Raw genomic sequence first — 27,687 nt, forward strand, 5'->3', positions numbered from 1 at the left:
GTAAAAAGCTACAAAATCAAGAGAAAAAAGTATCCAAATAAGACAAATCCAAAAGGAACTCAAAAGCAGAGGATGTTTATATTAGCAAACATATAGAATTTACACATTTTTAACAAATTAAAAACAATGTGTAGCATTCAGAGGAAAAACTGTGGGAGTTAAAACACCAAAGAAAAACAACTGTTCAATGACATGGGTCGAAGGAGATATGATTGGGGATATAAGACTCTAAATCAGCGGTTCTCAACCTCTCAATTTGTAGCGATGAGAATACATAATGCATATCAGATATTTACATTCCGAATCATAACTGTAGCAAAATTACAGTTTTGAAGTAGCCACCAAAATAATTTTTTGGTTTGGGGTCACCGCAACATGAGGAACTGTATTGCGGGGTCGCGGCATTAGAAAGGTCGAGAACCACTGCTCTAAATGAATATCCTAGTGCAAATACCAACAACAGGGAAATGGATTCTGATCAAGGACACATGCAATACCCAGTGGAATTGTGCATTGGCTACTGGAGGGGAGGGTGGAGGGAAGGGGAGGGAGGAATAGAAAATGATTTTTGTAACCAAGGAATAATGTTTGAAATTGACCAAATAAAAAAAAATTTAATGAAAAAAAGAATGATTTTTAAAAATGTGTAGTTTGTGGTTTTGCACATACTTTTTTATACATTCAGTTAAATGTTTTTGGTGGTGGTTAGTAAGTTTATAAAAACTTTTTAGTCTCTAATGAAGGCCTCATTTCTCAAATACTGGAAAAATGAGTTTAATGTATAAGAATATAAGTCGTTCAAATAGCCAAACAATATGAACAAGCAGTTTTCAGATAAAGAAATCGAAGCTATCAATTATCACACAGAAAAAATGTTCTAAATTGCTCTTGATTAGAGAAATGCAAATTAAAACAACTCTGAGGTACCACACCTCACACCTATCAAATTGGCCAATATGACACTAAAGGGAAGTGATAAATGTTGGAGGGGATGTGGCAAAAATGGGACACAAATACATTGTTGATAGAGTTGTGAACTGATCTAAGCATTCTGGAGGGCAGATTGGAACAATGCCCAAAGAGCTATAAAGAATGCATACCATTTGATCCAGTAATACCAGTATTAGGTCTGTATCCAAAAGAGATATTTTTTTTAAAATGTGAAAGAGCCTACTTGTACAAAAATATTCATAACAACTCTTTTTGTGAGCAAAAAACTAAAAATCATGTTTGGGATCATGGGAACATCTGAACAAATTATGGTATATGATGAGGATGGAATTCTATATTTCTGTAACAAATGATGAACAGTAAAAATTTTCAGAAAAAGCTGGAAAGACCTACATGAACTAATGCTGAGTGAAATAAGCAGAACCAGGAGAACATTATACATAGTAACGGCAATACAGTGGAATGGTCAACTATGAAAGACTTAGCTACTCTCAGCAATACAATGATCCAGGAAAATTCTGAGGGACTTCACATCCAGAGAAAGAAGTGGTGGAGTTGAAATACAGATCAAAACATATGATATTTCATTTTGATTTGTTTGAATTTTTATTTTGAAATTTTGGCTTCATAAGAATATACTCTTCCAAAAATGAATAATATTGAAATGTTTTGCATGATAATACTTGTATAATCAAATTGTTTATCATCTCCAGGAATGGGGAGTGGAAGGAGGGAGGGAAGGAATTTGGATCATATAACTTTAGAAAACTTATGCAGAAAATTGTTATCACATGTTATTAGTAAAATAAAATATCTTTACCAAAAAAAAAAGTCATTCCCGATAAATGGTCAAAGACTATGAACAGGAAGCACTCAGATAAAGTAATTAAAGCTTTCTATACACGTGCAAAAAATGATCTAAATCACTACTAATTAGAAAATTAAAATTAAAACTCTACCTCTCCACAACTATCAGATAGGGCATTATGACAGAAAAGGAAAATGACAAAACCTGGAAGTGATGTGGAAAAACTGCGATAGTAACGCACTATTGAAAGAGTTGTAAACTGATTCAATCATTTTGGAGAGCGATTGGGACCAAAGGGTTATAAAACTATATAATCCTTGACTCTGCAAGACCATTACTAGGTTTGTATCCCAAAATGATTTTTTTTAAAAAGGGAAGGATCTATATCTGAAAAATATTTAAAGCAGCTCTTTTTTCTGGATGCAAAGAATTGGAAAAGTGAGGGGATATCTATCTATTGGGGAACAGCTGAGTAAGTTATAGTATATGGTTATATTGGAAAATGTGGTGTTAAGACATGACAAGCAGAAGAAGCAAAACCTGGAAAAACTTACATCAACTGAAGCACAGTGAAATAAACACAACCAGAAGAATACTGTACACAGTGACAAGAATATTATACAATAAACAGCTGTGAATAACTTATTTTCTCAGAAAATACAATGATATAAAGAACTCAGGATAAAAATTATCATCTGCTGTCAGAGAAAGAACTGATGGAGTCTAGATCCAAACCTAAGCAAACATTTTTCCTTCCTTTCTCAATTTTTTCTAGTTTACTTCCATGAATGTATTAATATGGCAAAGTGTATTATATGACTGAATACATAAAATATATATGAAATTGCTGAGAAAATTCAAGGTTAAATATTGTTTGACAAATGTTGGAAACTGTTTTTTTTTAAACCCTTACCTTCCGTCTTGGAGTCAATACTATGTATTGGCTCCAAGGCAGAAGAGTGGTAACGGCTAGGCAATGGGGGTCAAGTGACTTGCCCAGGGTCACACAACTGGTAAGTGTCTGAGGCCAGATTTGAACCTAGGACCTCCCGTCTCTAGGCCTGGCTCTCCATCCACTGAGCCACCCAGTTGCCCCCTGGAAACTGTTTTCACATGTAATGAGAGAGGTAAAAAATTAAAATTAAAAATTATTCTAAAAAAGAAAGAAAATATAACATTTAAAACATTAAGAAAACATGTCAAACATTTCTGGGCAAGGAAGTCGATAACAAGAATGACGGACAAGTCAGAATAAAGAGAAGATGACAACAACTTATGACAGAGAACAGTCTAAACTGGCCAACTGAAGGCAGGTTTTAGTCAAATTGTGGAAGTGGATTATTATTATTATTATCATCATTATTTAAAAGTCAGTGAGAAGGCATTAAAAGTTTCAATATAAAGTTTGGATGGAAAGGAGTGACAAAAGGATGCAAAATGAAGACAACTCAATGGTACTAATTTTCATTTCCCCATCTTTCACTTCCTCTGTAAATCAAAGATGAAAAAGGGAAGAATATTATTACATTTCATATACATTGTGCTTTTAGAACTGTGCCTAGTACATACATGCTTAAAAATATTTATTAGTTAAATTATTTCTTGCTTGAATCATTTGTTCCAGACCACTAAGACTTTTGCAACAATATTATACGAATGGAGAATCGAAAATGGTTATGAATCCCTCAAAAATAAAAGTCTTTCTTTTAAGATGAGAGTATTTCCAGATGGAACAACATTCCAAAAATATCTCTATGTAGCAGTGACCCCCAAATAGAAAAGATCTATCTGCTCAAGAAAGTCCCTAGTCTCATCTCTATTATCCAGTCTCCTGTCTTAATTTACAAATCATTCCCTATCTACTCCTTTCTAGACATCCAAGCAAATCTCAGAAAGGATGGACCAATCAATTAGCTAAAAGATCTAGTTCACAATAAGACAGTTCACATTATAATTCATCAAAAAAAATAATTTGAATTTTTCTTCTCTAGGGTGTTAAAGGTTTACAAAGTACTGAAACATTATTTCATTCTATCCTGACAACCATGTAAGGTGGGTGATAGCATTAATCCCTCTTTAAGTGATGTTTGGAAAACTAAGACACAGAGAAGTTGTGACTTACCTAGAGTCACACTGCTACTGGGTCTGAAAAAGGATTTGAATCCAGGTCCATCTAACAACAAATAAAGTATTCTACCCACTATTCCAACTTGACAATGAGTTTCATATTTCTACCAGTGGCATGAATGAGATTACAGAAAGAAAAGCCTGAAAAAAGCTCAAGGAAAAAAACAGAAAGCCATTCAAGACCAAAAAAGAGAATTTCTGATAAATGTTATTTCTTAAACCTATAGTCAGTTCAAGTTGTCACTTTAAGTCATAAAATAAATACTATCATTTAGAAAAAAATCTTTTCTCCTTCACTGACAGAATTGAAGAAACAAACTTAAATTCTCACAGACAAAATCAATCTCATATTGCCTTTTGAATTATTTCATTTTTCTCTAAAAAATTCTTTCTTCTGATTATGAATTTAACAAACATCAAAAGAAAAACATTTCTATATAAAAGTTGAAAAAATTGGATTATCAATCAATGAGAATTTATAAAGTATTTAATATGTACCAGGCATCATGGTACCTGCCCTCAAGAGGCCTATTCTAAAGAAAACAAAATGCAAAAAATAATGTACAAAAAAAGTATATACAGAGTAAATGGGAGGAAGTCCCAGAGGGAAGACAATATCTTGGTCTGTGAATAAGAGAGTAAGGAGAGGTATCAAAGGCTTATGCAGAAAGTCAATTGAAGAAAGTCAGGGAATCCAGAAATCACTTCAGGGAATCCAGAAAGCAGAGGGAGGAAGGAGGGATATCAGGGAATCCAGAAAGTAGACAGAGGGAGGGAGGGAAGGAGGGAGGGAGGGAGGGAGGGAGGGAGGGAGGGAGGGAGGGAGGAAAGAAGGGAGGGAGGGAGGGAGGAAGGAAGGAAGGAAGGGAGGGAGGGAGGGAGGGAGGGAGGAAAGAAGGGAGGGAGGGAGGAAAGAAGGGAGGGAGGGAGGGAGGGAGGGAGGGAGGGAGGAATAAAGAATCAGGGGAAGGAATGTTGTATGCAAGAGAGGGCAAGAAGGTTAGTGTTGCTGGAATATGGAGTCTGTGGAAGCAAAGTAAATTATAAGATTTGAAAGCTATAAAGGGGTCCATTTTTCCAAGGCTTTAAAAGCCAAACAGGATTTAATATGTGATTCTGGAACCAAGTAAGAGACATTAAAATTTATTGATTAGTTGAAGAATGTTGTTTAGTAAGATCATTGTGACAGGTGAGAGATGCACTAGAATAAGGATAAACTGGAAGCAGGGAGTCTATTAGATAGCAAAGGACATTTAAAAGTAGTTGGAGGGGCAGCTAGGAGACTCAGTGGAATGAGAGTCAGTCCTGGAGACAGGAATCTTGAATTCAAATCTGATCTCACAAATTTCCTAGCTGTGTGACCCTGGGCAAAGTCACTTAACCCCCATTGCCTAGTCCTTACTACTCTTCTCCCATGGAACCAATACACAGTATTATAAAAATAAATAAATAAAAGATGTTGGGAGGGCAGGTAGGTGGCTCATTGAATAGAATGCCAGGCATAGATTTGGGTTGGGGTGTGTAAAACAATAACTTCATGGTCAGAATCAATCATCATTGAAGAATAACTACAGGCAGATTAATAATAAGTAGACAATTTGACAAAAATTACTGGGAAAATTGGAAAACAGTATGGGAGAGATCAGGTCTAGATCCACATCTCACACCCTATGCCAAGATAAATTCAGAATGGGTAAACAACTTAAATATAAAGAAGGAAACTAGAAATAAATTAGGTGAACATAGAATAGTATACCTGTCAGATCTATGGGGGAAAAAAAGAATTTAAGATGAAGCTATAAATAGAGACTATGACAAAATGTAAAATGAATAATTCTGATTATATTAAAGTTAAAAGGTTTTTGACAAACAAAAGCAATGCATGCAAAATAAGAAGGGAATTAACGAATTCGGAAAAATATAACAAAAACCTCCGACAAAGGTCTAATTTCTCAAATAAATAAGGAACTAAATCAATTGTACAAAAAATCAAGCCATCCCCAAATTGATAATTGGGCAAGGGAATGAATAGGTAGTTTTCTGATAAAAAAAAAAACAAAACTATCAGTAAGAGCATGAAAAAGTATTCTAAATTTCTTATAATTAGAGAAATGCAAATCAGAACAACTCTGAAGTACCACCTCACACTTAGCAGATTGGCTAATATGACAGCAAAGAAAGGTGATAAATGTTGTGGGGTGGCAAAATTGGGACACAGATGCATTGCTGGTGGCATTGTGAACTGACCCAACCATTCTAGAAGGCAATTTGGAATTAGGCACAAAGGGCTTTAAATGACTGCCTGCTCTTTAACCAGTCATACCACTGCTGGGTTTGTATCCCAAAGAGACAATAGGGAAAATACTTGTACAAAAATATTCATAGCTGCGTTCTATGTGGTGGCAAAAAAAACAACAACAACAACAAAACGGAAAGTATGGGGATGCCCTTCAATTGAGGAATGGCTGAACAAATTGTGGTTATCTGTTGGTGATGGAATGCTATTGTACTAAAAGGAATATTCCATGTGAAAACAACCTCCAGGAACTGATGCAGTTAAGGGAGCAGAACCAGAAAAACATTGTTCACATAGAGAAATACACTGTGGAACAACTGAATGTAACGGACTTCTCTACTAGCAGCAATGAAATGATCAAGGACAATTCTGAGAGACTTATGAGAAAGAACACTATCCACAACTAGAGAAAGAACTGTGGGAGTAGAAACACAGAAGAAAAACATTTCCTTCATCACATAGTTCAATGGGAATATAATTGGGAATGTAGATTCTAAACGATCACTCTATTGCAAATATTAATAATATGGAAATAGATCTTGATCAATGATACATGTAATACCTGGTGGAATTGCTCATTGACTACAGGAAAGGGAAGAGAGGAGGGGAGAGAAAGAACATGAATCATGTAACCATGGAAAAATCTTCTAAATAATTAAATAAATAAACTTAAGTTTAAAAAAAAAAAAAAGCTCTTGCTCCAAAAAAATTTAGTTGAATTTGTGCCAACATTGTGTTTTTCTCTGAAATTTCTCTTATAGATGTTTTGGAGCCATTCTCTTCTTCTGAATTTGATTTGAGCATCCTGTCACTATAATAGGTTTCAATGGTGGAATTCTTTTGTTTTGCTGCTCCTTCTTCCATCCAACTTCCTGACTTGGCCAGGCTCTGAACACTTCTGAAGGGAAGATATGGGATGCTCTTGCTGCTGCTTTCAAGGGGTACTGAATGTTGTATTATTCTAGGATCTCAAGGACAGGTTATGCTGAGAATGTGCAAACTTTCAGTGCTCCCGAAGTGATCAGTTTGGGGGCAAAGTCTGAGAGTTGCCCCCATCTTCTGAATTTTATATGCTCCTGACCTGGCTTTGGGTCTGAGCAGCAGGAGACTGCTACCGAATTCAGCTCCTGTCAGCCAAACAGGAAGCTCATTTTGTTCAAAGGGACAGAATGGACTTCCTTTGGTTTTTAATGCCTGTCTTGATTATCCTTTCTCAGGCTTCAGACTAGACTAGAAGCTAAATATGAGATCTTGCTCTGCTTCTGGAGTCTAAGTCACACAGCCGCTGCTTGGTTCTGAACTTGCTTCTCCTTCATTATATTATCTAGGCCTGCCACTATTCCTTTCTCCCAGGAAAACACCCCTGGCAAAAGCTCCCTTTTCCTCGGCCCTTGATTTGTGATCTGGAACTGGACAGTGAGTAACATAGCTGCTCTTTTCAGTATGCTGGCATGATTCTGGGGCCTTCTCTTACGCTGGTGCCCAGACTCTCCCAGAGCAGAAGGGTATACTATGAGGCTATTTCTGGTCAAAACTTGCCCTCAGTTTTTGCAGTTATCTCTGTGTGGCTCCCTATATAATCTTGGCTGGAAAGTAACCCTTTGTGATTTATTTCATTAATTTCCACAACAGGTTTTGGTCTAGTGTGTTTTCTAGATACATTTGGGGGGAACCTTTTTCTAGCAAAGCAGAAGTGGTCAAGATCCCTCTACTGCTTCCCATTACTCTGCCATCTTGGCTCCAGCTTATTATCCACCTCCTGAGAGGTGGGGAACTCAAGATGCAAAATGAGATCATGTTTATACCCGGCCAACATAGGCATTTGTCTAGATTGACTAGGTGTTTTATTTTGTTTTGTTTTAACAAAGGTTGTGTTTTTCTTTTTTCAAGTAAGAAGGGGGAGAAAGAGAGAGAGTGAGAGAGAGAGAGAGAGAGAGAGAGAGAGAGAGAGAGAGAGAGAGAGAGAGGGAGAGAGAGAGTGAGACAGAGAGATAGAAAGACAGAGACAGAGAGACATGGGTACAGTAACCAAAAGAAAAAAAGACAAGGAAAAGAAGAGGGCATCATTGACATATCCTGTTTAAAATACATTAAAGAGAAAAGAGGTCCCAAAGAGATATAGATAAGAAAGATATTTTTGAATGTTACAGGTTAAATTTATTAAAGAAAAGCAAACTGTACATAATAGACACATGTAATTTCATGGGCAATGTTTTCTTCAATTCTACTATGTTATGTATATGAAAATGTTGATTATAGTGGGTGTTTATTAATTTGAGATAAAAGTAAAAGTTCACATAAAATTAAAATGAAAGATTTGGACTAGATGATTTCAAACATACCTTCTAGTTCTAAAGCTATAGTCCTATGATAACTATTTTTTGATGCTTTTATCAAGAAGTATCTATTCAGGCCAAGATATAGGACAACAGATAACCTGCCTTCAAAATAGATTTGAGACTAAATTTATAATTTTTCATTATTCTGAGATATTTGACTTGATTTGGAAGGAGCGTAAGGGATCAAGACCCAAATGCTTCATCTGTCTTCATCAAGCTTGTAAGTTTGAGAGCAATACAAAATTAAAATAGTATTTAACTTGAGAAATAGACCACATCTTTTCTTTCCTAACTCTACTCATTCTAGTAGAAGGCTTGACTTTTAAGTACTTTAGGAATATCATTTTAGCAGCTATACAGTGGATAGAATGGAGAATGCAGAGAATAGGAGAAAACCAATTAGGTTATCACAATATGAGTAAGAGTTAATGAAATCCTAAATAAAAACAGTAAATTTGGGGAAAAACCCCAAAGGATGTATTGGAAATATGTTAGGAGTAGAAGCAACTAAGCCTGCCAAATGATTGAAAGGGGGTGAGGGGGAGACAGAAGAAAGAGTCAAATTTGGCCCCCTTTTTGAGAACCTGAGCAGCTTAAAAGGATGGTGGCTCCTTTATGGACATTAAAGAAATCCAGAATAGAGTTAGGTTTTAAAGGGAAGATAATGAATTTCTGTTTGGGACATGTTAAGTGTTAAATGCCTATGGGACATCTAGGTAGAGATTCAGCAGACAGTTGGAGATATGGGAATCAAATTTCAGAAGAGAGATGAGGGTATAAAATATATAGATTTAGGAAGTCATTTGCAGACAGATAATATTTAAATCCTCAGGAGCTGATGAGAACATAATAGAGTATGGAGAGAAGAGCATCCTGAGTATAAAGAATAGGGGAAATGACATGATAGGTGATACAGTAAAGGAGACTAAGAAGTGGTCAGACAGTTTGGAGGGGAAAAAAAAGGGCAAGGACAACTAAAACCCAGGAAGGATTCATTGTTAATGGTGTCAAATGCTTCAGCAGTTTATAAAAAGGATGACAACTAAGAAAAAGGCCATTAGATTTAGTAATTAATGTATCTTTGATAACTTTTAACAAAAAAGTTGGTAAACTATATCTTTCCATTTTGGGGAAGTTTGGGGGTTTTTTTTACATAAAGCCCTTAATGAATGACTGAAAGTGAAACATTAGTCCTGACTCTGTTCAACAGACATTCTGAAAACTTCTTCATTACTACCTGTTTATAACTTAATTTGTATAACTAAAATAACCAATTCATTTTAAAACTCACAACTTCTCATATTGAATTCTTATTTTTTTCTACTCCATTGTGCCCTTTAAAAATAAAAAATAATCTATTTTTGTTGTTTTGGTTTTGTTTCTTCTTATTATTTCATTGATATACTGATTTAAGAAATGCCCAGTGAGAAAGCTCCCTGCATTTAAACAGATCCATAATTGATCATTAACAGACTGACTTAGTGAGTTGACTAAAGCATTAGAAATGATAGGACTAGTCCACAATTAAACAGACACCTGAGGTAGAGACAGGACTTAATGTCAAGTCATCCAGCAACCAACAAGCATTCACTAAGCAACTGTTAATGTGTGAAGCATAGTGCTAGTGAAGAGATAAAGTATAAAAAATGAATACCCTCTAATTTCAAGGAACTTAAATTCTTAATTGACAGACAAGTATATACAGCACAAATATAAAGTGAATACATACATAATAGTTAAATTAAAAGCACTATGGGAGAGAAAGCATTAATAGCTGGGGGGGATGGGGAGGGTTAAGCACTTACTACATATTTCAGGCGGGGTGTATGGGGTGCTCAGGGAGGGGTAGTATCTCTGGTATGGAGGGCTTGTCGTGCCCTCCTAGGGCAGCTCTCCAGCCTCTGACCCTCACCTGACACCCAGCTCTCACTTGTGGCTCCCAGTAGCTGCTAGCATGTGGCAGCGGCCACACCCCGGGCAACGGCTTGGACAGGCCGGCTAAACCTTGTGAGGGTAGCCATCGGGTCGACGTCGACCCCTGGTGAACCAGGGCTTTGCTCACCCAGCATGTGAAGACTGCTTCGGCGGAACAGATGGAAGAAACCAACAAGAAGGTTCAACGGCTGAGAAGGCGACGCAGCAAGGCACTGTGGAGTGCTTAGGGCGTGATGGAGCACAAAAGACAACACGGCCATCCAATGCAGCTGAGGAAGTCTCCAGGTGTAACGACTTTTCGTGCCACTGGACCCAGGCTTCCAACACTGAGAGAGTGGGACTGTCTCTGTGCACCGACTTTTCCACTTAAATCTTCATGCACAGGTGTCTTTGTGCACACACACAAAGACAATTGTCATTCTCAGTTATGGAGAGACTACTACTATACATATTTCAGGCATATGCTAAGCGCTTTTGATCCTCACAACTACTCTGTGAGGTAGGGCCAGCATTTTCCCTATTTTTAAAATTAAAAAAAACTTAGAGGCCAAGTGACTAGCTCAGGGTCACATAACTAATAAATATCTAAGGAACTCCTCCCCACAGGAACCTAGGCTCTGTTATTGAGTCCCTCAGCTCTGATAGGTGAGCTTCTGTCTTAATTTTCCCCTTCCTCTTTGGAATTTAAACCCCAAAAAGGCAGGGAATTTTCTTTGCCTGTATTTGTTTCCCTAGCACTTGGTACCATGCTTCGCACATGATTAGTAATTAATATTCTATACATCTATCTACCTATTTATTACTATGTATTTCTACCCAGTTCTCAGTAAAGATAACAAATTGTTAGCCATCCCCTGGTGCTATAACTATCATACCATACCTACTCAACCTCCTTTTTAAAGCAAAATAATGTCATTTCTTTTATCCCATATTTTTACTACCAAGTGAGAAAATAAAATTGATACTGACTCCATTTTTGTTAATGATTCTATTCTGTATCACCATCAACATTTTGTATAGCTGCCTAAATAACTTTTTTAGCTTTGAGTTATGTTCATAAATTCATATGTTCAGCAGTTCAGTCTTCCTCTCCAAGTTAAATTTTAAAGGTCAGTTTCCCTTTAAATTACTTTACTTGAAAGAAACTTGTTATCTGTATTTCTCTAATTGTCCTCCAAAGAAGTCTTTGGTTTATTATCTATGGTTTGTCATTTATGTGGTTGTGCATCCTTTATTTTCAAAGATAATCAATAACATTACAGGTGAGGTCTTAACGTGAGTGAATTTGGATTCAAGTGAGAGAGCTGCAAAAAGTCCTCAACCCACTCATTCTTCCAGAGTCATCAAAGTCTAGTAACGAGACAAAAGTCAATAGGACTGACAATGGCTCAGGATGTAGTGAATGACTTTACTATCTTTTTGTCTGACTAGGCTATACACACTCTTTAGCACTCTGCTTCATCCGCCTTCATGGTCCTTGAAACAAATTGTTCTCAATCACACATTCCTCTGGGAGAAGTCTTCATATGCTTGAAGTAGACATCCTTCTAAATCACATACTGTTTAAGGTCTCCTTGTTACCATCAACCTGGTTTAGCCCATATGCTAAGGCAGTTTTATGACTACTTTGCATGCTACAGCTTCTTGGAGTCACGGATGAGAGGTAGACACCAAAAGAGGTTGAGCTGCTCTGAAAAGAGCTCAGCAAGCCCTCATAACAGAGGTGCTAGACCTTCCTAAACATCCCATACAATCTTATTATCCATGTACCACTAACTAACCTTGCAGGTGGACACAATCTGCAAGAAGATTGGAAGCTAGAAAGGTGCTAGGTTAGCACAGTGGATAGAATGCCAGGCTTAGAACCAAAAGGACCTCAGTTCAAATCTGGCCTCAAATATTTCCTAGCTATGTGACCCCACGTAAGTCATTAAACCCAACTGCCTAGTCCTTATCACATCTTAACCTTATAAATAATACAAGATAGACAGTAAGGCTTTTAAAAATATGGAAGGAAGGGTGCTTGCTAAACCCATCTAGCTGATGTCCAAGTAATCATGTTGTGACTCATCTCTATGACACTTCTAACAGAACCAATCATATTGTTTTCCACATTCATGATACTGCCTTTTTTTATGATCCTCCCTTTTTATGTAAAACTTATTTGTCAGCCCTCATTTGGTGTCTTTTGGCTGGGTGATGGACTAAAGACTCTTGTTAATAACTGCTAATTTTAGGGGGCAGCTGGGTACCTCAGTGGATTGAGAACCAGGCCTAGAGACGGGAGGTCCTAGGTTCAAATCTGGCCTCAGCCACTTCCTAGCTGTGTGACCCTGGGCAAGTCCCTTGACCCCCATTGCCTAACCCTTACCACTCTTCTGCCTTGGAGCCAATACACAGTATTGACTCCAAGACGGAAGGTAAGGGTTTAAAAAAAAAATAACTGCTAATTTTACCAATAAATTGAAAGTGCTCAGAGTTTACAATATACCTTCATTTCAATTGTGTCAATAGTGTTTTCAACCATAATATTTTTAAAGGATGCTGAAAAGAAGCAATAATTGCTAAAAGAATAGAAATTCAATCTCATGAAGAAAAGTAAAAACTTGTAAAAGTAACTGTATTTGAGTATATGAATTATTGTCATATACTCTGACAAAATAGCACAGTGGAAAGAAATGAAAATGGAGTATGAAGCACTATATTCTGGTGTCAATTTCACCACTATTATAAATTTCTGTAAGCCTTAACATCTTTGTTCCTCAGTTTTCTTATCTCATAGTTCCCACCAAGCTGGAAAAGCTTCATGTATGATCACAGTTGACCAACAATATCTCTTTTGTCTAATGTCCAGTTTAGTGAAATTTAGGAAAGATAATCACCAGGATGTCTGTTGGATAACGAATATTTTGGTCATAGAAATTATGAAAATCTAACTAATTTGTAGTTGGCTTTAGATAAGTAGCAGTGGGAGAACTAATCATACTAATAAAATTATAGATTTTTCAACTAAATCTAAATTAATACTAAGAATCAGGAAGATCATGCAGATAATAAAAAGTGGACTTAAAATTCAAACCAAGTCCAAGACCATTCTGTTTTCCACTATTCCATTATTTACTGTTTACATCTATATATACACCAGAATTATAGACATAACAGATATGTAATAAATTTTCAATCAAATAAATGACTGGTCCTTCTCTTATTCCTGAGACAAAAAGGTACTAATATTGACACACCATGATTATTCCAGATTCCCTTAACCTCTGTGCTATGAGGGGGAAAAAGTTAACATTAGAACTCAGGTACCTCATATTTAATGCTATTTCCTCTTCTCCACAACTTCTTTAAAATTTTATTTATTGCAAATTTCAGTGATTTAGGATATGGTTCCCTAACTATTCCAATGACACCAAAGCTTTACATAGTTATCTCCAAACCAGCTGCCACCATTATAAACACTTATAAACCATTATAAACTTAGATTCCAAAGAAGGAATCTAAAAGAAAATATAATATATTGTACCCACACTGGTAAATAATTCATAGTTAGCACTATCCAAACCTAAAAACTTTGAGAAAATCAAAAACAATTCCCTACAAAGAATAGGTTGTGGATCCCTGGTATAATTCTTTACAATGATTCCATTGCTAAAATTTTGTGTGGCCACTTTAGCACATACAGCCTTCCTTTCACTTTAAAACACTAAAATACAAAAATCTATTAAATACTGTTACTTATATCATAGTTTCATGCTGAAGTAAAAATATAGGCATTCCCAGTCTTCAATCTAATTGTTTTAATTGTTAGATACCCTTATCATTTAATGTACATTCATTACAAAAATACATGACGTATGTCAATGTTGTACAAATAGATGATGCCTACAAGAAGGCAACATGCACGCTTCACAATGTGTGGATTATAAAATAAGGGTAGCAAAAGCAAGTAATATTGTATGCTGAAAGAACTTACATATTTGTTTTATTCAGAGGCCAACTATACATAAAACATTGGCTTGGAATAGGCAAATATTATCTTCAGCATTCCCTCTCATATTCCTAAGATATCCCTAAGTCTGGGATAGAAATTTCCAGAAAATTCCTTAAGCTTAAAATTCTAATTCTCTACTCCATCCAACTAAAAAATGTTTGTCTCAACCCTGTGGGTCTTGCTTTCTCCTAGATCAGTGATGGTAAACCTTTTAAAGACCAAGAACCCAAATTGCAACTCTCATGTTGCATATGAGCTGCCCCCTTACTCCAAAGAGGAGAGGAGGAAGCACTGCCTAGAACATATCTAATCAATAACAATTTGTTTGCTTCTGTTGAAGCTGAGTTGCTTTCCACTCCTTCCCTTTTCCAAAGTGAATTTTATAAATTTTCATCAGAAAGAATAATTTGAATAGTTATTTTAGGTAGTCTAAATGTATGACAGCAGAACATTACCTAAACAGCAAAATAGGAGAAACATTTCTATTTATGGGGTGATTTGGGCTCATTTTTATATTTTATCATATGCTAACTTTATATCTTCTCTTCCTACTTTACAAAGATTAAGACTATCTAGTAATAACTCCCCTCATCACCCTCATGCATGTTAAATCTTTCCCTCTCTACTAGCTCCTTTCCCTCACCCTACAAAATATTCTAGTCTCTTTTATACTTAAAAAATAAAAGTCTTCACATTATCATCCTCTCATGAATCTCTTTCAAACTTCAGGGAAAGATAATGTACACACACTGCCTTCACTTCCTCACCATCCACTTATTCCTTGCAATCCAACTTCCATTCCCACAATTTTCAAAATTACTAATAAATCCTTCATTATTCAACCTAATGGCACCTTCCTAACATCATAACAGCCTTGAAACCATTGCTATCCTTATGGATAGTCTCTTTTTCCTTGACCTTCATGATCTCACAAGCCCCACAGGACCAGAGAATTCAAGATATAAAGCTTAAAGGGGATGTTAAAGGTTAATTTGACGGACCTTATTTCCTTTGAGGAGGTTGAGGAAACTGAGACACAGAGAAGTTAGTAACTTGCCCAAATTTACCCAGGTTTTCTAATTCCAAAAACAGTAATCATTCCAATATACTATGGTACCTTTCTTCATTCTCTTAGACTAGCTATTCATATCATTACCAAATGTTTCCCCTTGGATTTCTTAAATATCTCTAAAATGTCTTAATTGGTTCTCTAATCTACTCAAATGGCTTCAATCATCATCTCCATTCAAATGGTTTCTAAATCTATTCCTCTGTCTCCAATTTACACTTAAATGTCCAGTGTGTTTTGATATTCTATATGGCTATTCCCAAATCAATCAAAATGCCCCAAATTGAAGTTATTTGGGTAAAACTATCTTAATTCAGCAAACATCCAAAAGTTTACTATATACAACAGAATTCTTGTCAGCCCTTTCACACCATCTCCTTCCCCTAAAAATGCCATACCATTCCTTAATATCTTAATTTTTGTTAAAGGTAATATTCTTCTGGTCATCCAGGTTAACTGCCATAGAATCAGTATCCATCTACTTCCATCAAATTAGTTAGATGCCCTGTCTAGTCAATTAGTATTTACATAATAATTTTGACATCCATACCCTTCCTTTAAACTTTCACTATTATCATCCTGAGATACAGGATGAATGATGGTGAAGTCAGAATTTAGTGGAACTGAGCGAGAGTGGGTTTATCTCTCCTAGATTGTAAGACAGTCCAATTTGGTCTTTTACCTCCATTTTATCCCCTCTCCAACCTATTCTTCATACCGGTGCCCAATTAATCTTCATAACATCCAATCTAACTATAACACTTCTTTAAAAAAACTTTTGTTATTTCAATAATGTCTACCAATAAAGTTCCTGATGTTAGCAGGCATAGCCTTCCATATTTTGGTTCCAAACTATTTCCAGGTCTATTCCATATGACTGTTGGGATTTAAATTCTCTGGAAACTGTATATCAATTTATAATTATTTATTAGGCAATAAAAATGAGTTGGAAGAGAAAAGGCACCTATTCACATGGCAGGGCCTGGTTAATTAGAGTTCACTGCTTACCTACGAGATTTACTCCCACTGCTTCCTAGCCAAGGGTGTGAGCAAAATGCCCCACCAAGCAAGTCCCCAGAGGGAAAGATTTGTGGCTTCCTCAATCCCTATATTATAACCCCAGTGAGATCACTTCTTCTGAGTCTCCCTGGTTGGATAAACTTAACCTCAGTCTAAATCATAGGCCACTCTTCCAGACACCAGGAGTCACATGAGACAAGAGACAAGCATCTTTCAGAACACTAGGGAGTCATAAGACCACATGCATGGCCAATCAAAGGGTGGGTCTAGGACCTAAGATGGAAATGGATTTTTAAAACTTTCCTTTCTAAAAGGAAAGGCACAAATGTATATTAAATTCACACATTATTTGTTTGTATGTACATCACATTTAGTCAAATTGAACTACTTTCTATTCTCTGTTTTCATCCTGCCTTATCCTGTCATACTTTTTCATACTGTCCCTGATGCCCAGAAGGGGACCTTGAGGCCTTTCCATTTCAGACTATTGGAATTCTTCCCCTTCCAAGACTAACTCAGATAGCAGTCAGGTGAGAGTGATATCTTTTCAGATTTCTTACAGCACTTGTCCTGGGCCTATCTTTTATACTTCTCTCTTTCTCCCTTCTATCATATTTATCATATTACTTACACACACACACAAACACATATCTTTGCTATTATGTTACAATCCCCTTGAAAATATACATATTATATATATTACTGAATTTTCAATGCTTAGTATAATGAATGTCCTATACACAATAGATGCTGAAGAAAAGTTTATTGAATTTTAATTTTGTCTTCTAACATCAAAGATTGGGGATTGCTTCAGTGGGTGTACTTTACCTACCATTTCAATTAACTACAACTCTATGCCTAGTAAAGGGTCTTCATGGGTAGACAGAAAAAGATCAAATACCTGGTAGGCAAAATTTCATGTTGACAAACCTCACTGAACTTAGATAGTAAAGTCCTCAATTGGGGAAAAAAATTACACATACATATACTCTGTGTGTATGCATATTATGTACATATACCTATTATATATGTGCCATATGTGCCCATATATATATATGTGTGGGTTATAGATCTACATGTGTGTATATGTGGCTATATGTGTCCTAAAACGTGCACTCGAAGCCTTTTCAGCTTGGTAAAACATACAAGGGAATATGCTCCACTGATAGAACTGGACAGAATAAAAGAGTATTTCCATACTGCAAAGATATATAAATAAGAATTTCTTAATCAGTAATTTTAGTAAAAGTATTCATCTACATCTTAGTTATACTAGAATGATCTTCTCTCTACCACCCAACAGTATCAATCTCATTCAAGCAATTAAAAATTTGATGAAAATTTTAACATTTTGTCTGTTGTACTCATAGTACATTAGTTCCTTCAAATCCCTTCTGTTTGTCCCTTTATGTAAATCCCTTATCTTTAGCTTCAAATGCCACATTAAATCACCTCTATCATATCCACCACCAACCCTTATCCCTCCCTCCACAGTAAAGTAAAATTTTCTTAGTCTCTCCCTCCACCCACTCTCTCTCAGTTCCACTAAATCCTGACTTACCATCATCTATCCCATATGCTTTGAATCAACTCCAAATTCAAACTTACAGAGCTATATAGTTCTCTTTGTTAATTTTCACCTCAAAATTTATTACAAAACTAAAGTGCTAACATAATAAATGGAAAGAGCACTGAATTTGAAGTAAAAAAAAAAACTAGGTAAATTATCTATTACCTAGGCAAGTCATTTACTTCTCTAGGTTTCATATTTATATATCTGTAAAAAGAAGTGGTTAGGCTACTAGATCCCTTCCAACTCCAGGTCTATGATCCTATGAAATTCAATTGTGTAAATACCTACAGTAGATTTTCATCTATTGAAAGGCATCATCATATTGCCTTTCTCTTACCTCTAAATGAATGTCACTCCCAAATTATCCCTAATTTTTTTGGTTCAAAATTATGATTTCTGATGTAAGGGATTTCTGGTGTAAAACATAGTAACTTAGTGAGTTACTAAGATGTTGAAAAATGAAGTGACTTGTACATGTTCACAAAGCTACCACATTTTGGAAGAAGGATTTGAGCCCGAGTCTTTCAGAATGGAAGATCTGCCCTCTCTCCGCTATTTAATTTTTAGAAAGTGCTAACAGCATTTCCAAAAAACTTATTAAGCCTAAATTTACTCATTTTCTTAACCATTATTCCTAGTTCCAACCTCAGTACCTAAACAGGACAAGTCTATTTTCAATTCACATGGATTGTCTCTAAATAAATGAAAATTACTACAATACCCAACCTAAGCCTTCTTGTCTTCAAGCTAAGTTTCTCTCCAATATTCAGCTCATTATCTGACAACATGATTTCTAGGTCCTTTATCAACCTAGCTATCCTCCTTTGAATATTAATATACTTGCTAAAAAGTGGAACCTAGAATTAAATAAAATATTTGATAAGTGGTATATCTAGAATAGATTAAGGAGGATAATGACCTGCCTAGTATCTCACTGAAACATAAACATGAACTTCTTTGGCTTCTGTGTCTTTTTTTAAATGTGATATGACATAAAATCATCATTTTTAAAGATCTATAATGCCACTCCATTTCAACCACTGTGTGAGTCAATGGCTATTGCCAAAAGAAAATAAAACCTAATTTCCATCCTAATTTGAGACAATTTAAGAGAAACTCCACTGGCCTATGCTGTTTTCATCCCTTTTTTAAAAATTTGCAAATTTTTCATTATATATTTCCTAATATTACAAATAATATCTTTGTAAGGTAGTAACAAAAAATAACCTTAAAACTCCATTACCAACTCACTCTTTTTTTTTTGGTAGAAGGAAATAACAATACTTGATTCTTGGTCTCTCAGATTCTAGGCTTCTGGAGACAAGAGACCATGCCAAGGTTCCCTAGTTTCTATAAAAAGAAAGTGGGATGCTCTTTACTAATGAATGAATAATGAATGAAAAAGAATACACTGAAAAGTCAGCCAAGATAGTAGAGTAGAAGGTCAAAACTATCAAACCTTCTCCCTAACACTTTCCAATGAAATGACCACAGAAAAGACTAAAAAGGTTTCTGAGCATAAAAAACAATTAAAAGTCACAGTGAGAGGGCAGCTAGTTGGCTTAGTGGATTGAGAGCCAGGCCTAGAGATGGAAGGTCCTGGGATCAAATTTTACCTCAGGCATTTCCTAGCTGTGTGATCCTGGGCAAGTCACTTAACTCCCACTGCCAAGCCCTTGGTGCTCTTCTGCCGTGGAACCAATTACACAGTATTGATTCTAAGATGGAAGATAAGGGTTTTAATATTTTTTTTTTAAAGTCACGAGTCCAGGGTAGTTTAGGAAGCTAGAAAAAGGTCTGCAAACACAGGAGGGACTGGTCAGGAGCATGGTGCTATAGAAGTGGTATAGAGTGGTGAAAGCAGTAAACAAAAGTGGTGGGAAGCAGTGTTAAAGGAGCAGCAGCACCAGTATCCACAGATGGTGGTTTAGAAAGAGATCTTGAAAACTGTTCTAGCACTGAAAGTAAGGTCAGGTATTATTTGGCAGCTCTGTTATCTCTTACTCATTTCCAGATTGCAGTTCCATAGCAGAAAAGAGTGGAAAGAATCATATGGTAGCAAGGTCCCTTCCTGAATAAGGATTAAGAGGGCTGTTACCAGACTTCTCTGTGGATTATATCACTTTGTAGATACAAAAAATCTATAGACCCTCAGATCAAGCTGTGAAAGCAGAAGGACAAAACAGACAAAACTCAGGACAGATATACTCCCACCCCCACCAAAATGATCAGTAGAAAGTCAAGAAATAGGCTAGGAATATGAACAAACCATAAAAAAAAAAGAGCTTTAATGTACTATGGTGACAGAAAATCTCAATGAAAAATTTAAAACTATCCAACAAAATAATGAAGCACGAAGCTGATTTTAATGGAAAAAAGAATAAAATAAATAAACCCTTAACTAATTTGATTTTTTAAAAGATGAAAAACAAATTGGCAGCCTCAAAAGTAAAAGTGGAATCATAACTCATGAATACAAAATTAAAGCATTAGGAGCTATTTTGCCCAACTTTGTGCCAATAAAACTAATAATTTAAATTAAATGGATGAACATATACAAAATTATAAATTGCCCAGATTAGCAGAAGAGGAAAAGACATATTTAAATAGTCATATCTTACAAAAAAGAAATTAAAAAGCCATAAATGATTTCCCTAAAACAAAACAAACAAAAAAAATAGTTCCAAGTGGACTTATAGGTGAATTATACCAAACTTTAAATAATCTTCATTTTGATATTACATAAATTATTTGAGAAAAAATAGGTAAAAGAGTCTCAGCAAATTCTTCCTATGACACAAATATAATTTTGATACCTAAACCATAGAAAGAAAACTACAGACCAATTTGTCTATTTATTACTGAAACAAATTTTAAAAATAAAATATTGTCAAGGAGATTACCACAATATATCATATAAAGATCATAAACCATGACAATGCTAGTTAAATATTAGGAAAATTGTAAGAACAACTGAGCACAGCAATAAGAAAACAACAAAAATCCTATTATTACATATCAAGAGGTGTAGAAAAAAATTTTTTTACAAGATACAATATCCATTTCTATTAAAAATACTGGAAGACAGGTATAAATGGCAATTAATTGGGAAGGCTTCTAGTTTATCTCCATTAAAAATAATGTTTTCTCTTCGTTTTACATAGAAACTACTTATTTTAACAAGTGCCATTTTCTCTGTGTTCTAATTTGCTTTGCAAAAATTATTCACTTTTCTACTAGAAATGCTAGCTATAGCAGTAAGACAAGAAAAAAATTGAAAGAATAAACAGAGGAATGAGGAAACAAAACTATTGCTTTCTGCTAATGATATGGTATACTAAAAGAACCCCCCAAAATCAACTAAAATTAGTCAAAACAATTATCAACTTTGGCATAGTTATAGAAAGTAAAATATAACCAAACAAATCATCAGGATTTCTATGTATTACCCACAAAAATCCAGAAGAAATAGGAAAGAAAAATCCAATGAAAACAATTGAAAACAGTATAAAATAATTGTGTCTATCTGCTAAGTCACATTCAAAACTATAAGAACCCAATTACAAAAAACTCTTCATACAAATACTAAACAAGTGGAGAAATATTAATTGTTCATAAGTAAGCCATGCCAATATAAGAGGAGTAATAATATTACCTAAATTAGTTTACTTATTCAATGCCACACCAATCCAACTACCAAAGAATTATTTTATAAATCTAGAAAAAATAATAAAATTCATCTGGAGGAACAAAAAGTCAAGAATATCAAGAGAAATAATGAAAAAAAGAAGTGAAGACCTAACAACGCCAGGTCTTAAACCCTACTATGAAGCAGTAGTCATTAAAACAGTCAGGCACTAGATAAGAAATACAGTGGTTGACCAACAGAATAGAGTAGGTATACAATATATTGAAGGAAATGAGCACAGTAACCAATTGTTTGATAAACCCAAAGATCTCAACAATAGGGTCAAGAACTCATTGCTCAAAAAAAGATCACATAGAAAATAGTAAAGCAGAAGTCAGAAAATAGGAATAGCTCTACATCTCACCCTGCAAAACAAAATAAGCTCAAAATGAGTACATGATTTAAAAATATAAAGGAGGATACCAGAAGCAAATTAGGAGGACAAAGAGAAAATTCCCTGTCTTATCTATGGTTAGAACAGTTCAAGACCATACAAGAGAAAGAGAATTTCATGGGAGGGAGAACATTAAATTCAAAAGCTTTTGCATTAACAAAACTTATGTAGCCAAAATTGAAAGGGAAGGGGGTGAGGGGTCTACAAAAAAAAATTTTCATGATAAGGTCTCTTTTCTCAAATATATAGAGAACTGACCCACATGTATAAAAATAAAATATATTCCCCAGTTGATAAATGGTCAAAGTATATTAAAGGAGCAGTTATCAGAAGAGAAAATAAATTCTATCAATATTTACATAAAAAATGCTCCAAATCACAAATAATTAGAGAAATTAATATTAAAACATCTTTGATGTAACAACTCATGCCCATTAAATTGGCTAAGATGACAGAAAAGGAAAATGACAAATGCTGGCAGGGATGTAGAAAAATATAAACACTGGTGAAACTATGAACTAGTCCCACCATTCAGGAGTTTTATTTAGAATTATGCCCAAAGGGCATACTTTGCATACCTTTTGACCCAGCATTGCTACTATTAATTCTTCACTAGGAAGAGAGTAAAGAAAAAGTTAAAAGACCAATATGTACAAGAACATTTATAGCAGATTTTCTTGTGGTGACCTAGCAATTAGGAAAACGCTGAACAAGTTATAACATATTATAGTGACGGACTATTACTGTACTTTAAAAAATGATGAGGATAATTTCAAAAAAATCTAAAAAGACTTCTATGAACCGATACAAAGTGAAGTAAGCATAATCAAGAAAACATTGTACACAGAAAAAAGCAATAGTGTTAAAAAAAATCTAGTGTGAAAGACTTTACTCTGATCATGAAAAAAAAAGAAGTTCCATCTCTAGAGACCTGATGGACCTTGAGTCTAGACTGAGGCAAATTTTTTTCTTTTTCCTGCTTCTTCTTGCTATTTTTTTTACAAAATTATTAATGTGGAAATATTTGTTTGGCTTCATGTACACAAATGCTATGATACATATATTTTTAATTTTAACTTTTGAAAAATAAATCAATACACCACTAATAGAGCTATGAAGAGCTCAAAGTATTATATAATTTGTATCACACCAAATTAACTACAAAGAAAGTATAATTTATTCACTTGACCAAGAGAAAAAACTATTAGGTATATAATCAAAGGATATCAAAAACAAACACAATGAAGCGCAGCTATGTGGCCTGGTGATGAGCAGTGCTGGGTTGAAATCTGACCTTAGATACTGCCTACCTGTGTTATCCTAGGCAAGTCACTTAACTCCCATTGCCTAGCCCTGACCTCTCTTCTGTTTTCAAACCTACACAGTATTGGTTCTAAAACAGAAGGCAAGGGTTGTTTAAAAGAACACAATAGCTATAAATGCCAAAAATAATCACAGTAGCATTTTGGGGTGGGCCAAGTAAGTCCCCATCATTTGAGAAATGGTAGAACAAACTAATGAATAAAATAAGTCATAAATATTTGGGGAAACTTTTATTATCGATTGTGGAATAAAGAAATTAAGCAGAACCAAGTGAACAATATCAACATTAATCATAATTTTTTTAAACTAAAAGATTTTCGAGTAAGGCATTGATCAATCATGATTTATCACATACTTCACTGTTGATGGTAGAGAGATGTGGGCAATAGTTACAAAATGTTGCAGGAGCTTTAAGCCCTGATTTGTATAATGATTTATTTTGTCTAACTTAATAGTGTTTCTTTGCTATGAGGGAAGATTGGGGGCTGGAGGTTGGCACAAGGGATAATTCTGAAGCAAAACTTGAAATGTTTAGACTTTATACTGAAAATATTCACATTTAAAGTTACTGATATAATTCCTTTAATACCAAAGTATTATCTATAACCTGATCAAAACTATGTAATATTAGTTTATAAACAGAAAGTTTGATAACAAAATAGACAAGGGAAAATCAGATGGAATTCAATAATCCAGTGTTCAATAGCCAGAAGACATAAAATACTTAGGGAAGGACTACATATTTGACAAAATCTTTTGAGGAAAGTGGATAGTAGTCTAGTAGAAATTAGGCTTAGACTAACACCTTACACCATCACACAATACATTATAAATAGATACCTGATCTTGATATTAAAAATCATTCCATAAAAAAATGAGAAGGCAAGAGTTATACTTTCATAGCTATAGGAAGAGAATTTTTTAAAATTACATGTACAAATAATTTTTAACAACTGTTATCTGGCATTTTATGATTCAGATTCTCTCCTTCCTTCCCTCACCTCCTCCCTACATGAGGCAGTAAATAATTCTTAACCAAGAAAAGAGAGGCAATTACTACAGGTATAATAAATAAATGATTACATTAGTTGAAAAGTTTCTATATAAACAAAATTAATGTACCTAGGATAAGAAAGGAAGCAGTCAAGTATGGGAAAATAAAGGGTTTAGCATCCAAACCATACATGTCCATACATGGACAATTAATACATATATACATATAGATATTTATATATGCGCACAAAACACATATAATCAAAATCAATTACCCAATAGATAAAGAATCAAAAAACATCAAGTTATCAAAAGAAGTCTAATCATTAAGAAGCATATGAAAGAGTATTCTAAATAACTAATAAGAGAAATTAAAATCAAGACAAGTCTAAGAAATTCGCACATGGCATACCATGCAGATTGACAAAAACTATACAATATGAGAATATTTAATGTTTGAGGAATTATAGGAAAATAAACTTTACAGTGCATTATTGGCAAAGCTGTAAATCTGTACAACCATTTTGGAAAGCAAATTATACAAATCAAGTGACTAAAATTAATATGATCTTTGAACCAGAGATTATACTATGAAACTTATACCAAAAGGAGACCACTGATATTAAGGTCAATACATATACCAAAAAAATATGTGGGGGTGTATATACACATATATCAAAATTGTTGTTTCATAAACATATGTGTCTCTCTATATGTATATATGTGTGTATGAATATATATATACATATATATGGCTATATACATATATATGACTAAGCATAAGGACTGATTCCCCAGCATCCTCCTTAGCCACATGTAAGGGGAAAAAAATCATTTCCCTAAAAACACATGTGTGTATACAGATCTACATACACACAGACCTATATACAGACATACAAACACATATGTGAGGCAACAATTGATTATAGCAAATAACTGGAAACAAACTGGATGCTAATTGCATTAGGGGATGGCTAAAGTGATGGAAAGTGCGGAATATTACTATATTGAAAAAATTGACATATGTAATGAATATAGAGAAGCATGGAAAGACATATCCAAACTGATCCTGGGTAAAGTCAGCAAAGTCAAAAAAAAATCCATATAATGAACACAACAGTGTAAGCAGAAAAATGACCAAAAAACAAAAGTAAATGCTGCAAAATTACCAAGAACAAGAACAACAAAGAAGACACCTCAACCCCTTTGCAGAAAGCAGACAGCCACAACTGTGGTGGATTATATCTCTTTTTTGTCTTTAAAAAAAAAATCAGTATTGTGAAGAATAAGAAGCAATGAGATGCTAGGGAAAAGAAAACATCTAAAAATTTGCTTTCTAAAAACATCTGATAGTTCTTTTTAAAAAATGAGAAAAACAAGTTTCTTCTCTAATTATTTCTCAGCTACAACTAATTCCATTTCCACCTACTTTCCTCAATGCTAGCAATCCATCCAAGTAAGTTAAAATTTGTGGAAGAAAAACAATGATGCAGTAAATTCCATATTTCATACCAAAAAAGTTAATGTTTGAGGGTGTTAATCTCTTCATTTCAATAATAAAAAATTATCCTTATCTTCAAAGAATCACCATGGCTTGAATCTCCTTCAAAAAGTCAAAAATTTTATCACTATCCCTCTCAATATATACACAAAAGAAGCATTACTAAATTCTAAACATAACTGCCTTTAAGACTAATGCCTTATCTCCAACACTATCAACTTAGAAATCAAAACTATTAAAGCAAGGAATTAAACTCAAAAATATTTGTACTCTAAAAGTAAAGAAAAAAGAGAAATACAATTATGAAATGTTTTATAGATAGCCCTATAGAACAGTTTAAGCTATAAAATTCCTAGGCACAGTATATCATTAAAGAGTTTCTAATCTGAATTTCCTTATTTTTACATGAAGTAAAACACTTAAAATTCACCTGATCTTTATCTAGATTTCCTTTACTCATTCCTGTTTCCTTTTTTTCCACTGCAAATGCTTGAAAATAAATCTGACAGACCAGAAGATCTGATCATAAAATTATATTTAATATGGAATCTAGAACAATTACAGACTACTTTATTTTCAGTTTATTGACCTATTAAATGTGCTTTTATGAAAGCATTTGCCAAAAACACTATTTTATCCAACAATTTTTAAAAACAGCTCTAGGAAAATTATCTCCCAAGTTACAGTATATGCATTATGATTAATTTCTAAACTTAATAATAACCACGAGCTTCTCTCTTTCCCCAAGATTACCATAAGACACTGGGCAGTAATATAAATTAGTGAGTCACCAAATTATTTTTGAACACTTTCTTTTCCAACAATATACTTAACCTAGAAATATTTCAGCCATGCCTGATTTCTCCCTCAATAACATTCACTCTATTCAGCAAGTTTCTTTAAAGAACTTATGCTACTCTAAAAAAGATAATATATTAACTGTTATCAGTATCAACCAATCATAAACCCTATTCCTATTATCCAAAGCTCTATAACAGTTTGCACCTGTCTTCCTCACTACTGAGCCGCCCCCCCCCCCAATCTTCATATCCTCTCATCACCACCATTTTACTGACAACACAGTCACAGGACATAAGACTGTTTTTGTCCTCAAAATATCAAATGTTTAGCATTTTATGGCTAGCCACAAACCTGAAGTGAAAGATGTGCAAAAAACCCAAACCTTCTGAAATGTCTTTATTTTAGGAAAAAATCATTAACTCTAATCTCCAGAAAAGGACAACAAAATTCCCACCATTTTCTGTATTTACTCAGCTATATTTTTAATCACATAAGAAATGTGTATGCAGTATCTAAGTCTAAGGTCACATACCACCTCCTTGATCTACTAATTAATTCATTTGAAGTGATCATTTTGTCTAATAGACTGCTCTTTATATATTACTTCATTAAATTAAATCTGTTTTATGAATATATCTGAGAATTTTGCCTAAGATATTTTACTGTTTTAATTATAAATTAAACTACTTATGTTTCTGCAGTTTTTTAAAAATATGCAAAAACATATAATTTTACTGCCCCAAAAATCCAGCCTGAAACCCTACTGTAAAATGTCATTATTCAATATATAATAATTAAATATGATAAAGGAAAAACATAACTTCTTCAAAATTCTTAGTATGTAACACTTTAATATAAATAGATTTCTGTTA

At 34.4% G+C, this 27,687-nt stretch overlaps 1 protein-coding gene across 11 annotated transcripts in view; it reads right to left on the reverse strand.

Annotated features, from left to right (window-relative positions):
- The window catches only part of SRPK2 (SRSF protein kinase 2), a 344,030-nt gene that overhangs the window by 151,558 nt on the left and 164,785 nt on the right, over window positions 1–27,687 (reverse strand). The gene's annotated exons all lie outside the window — the stretch shown is intronic.

The sequence above is a fragment of the Monodelphis domestica genome, chromosome 5 (genome assembly GCF_027887165.1).
Source record: "Monodelphis domestica isolate mMonDom1 chromosome 5, mMonDom1.pri, whole genome shotgun sequence".
Classification (NCBI taxonomy): domain Eukaryota; kingdom Metazoa; phylum Chordata; class Mammalia; order Didelphimorphia; family Didelphidae; genus Monodelphis; species Monodelphis domestica.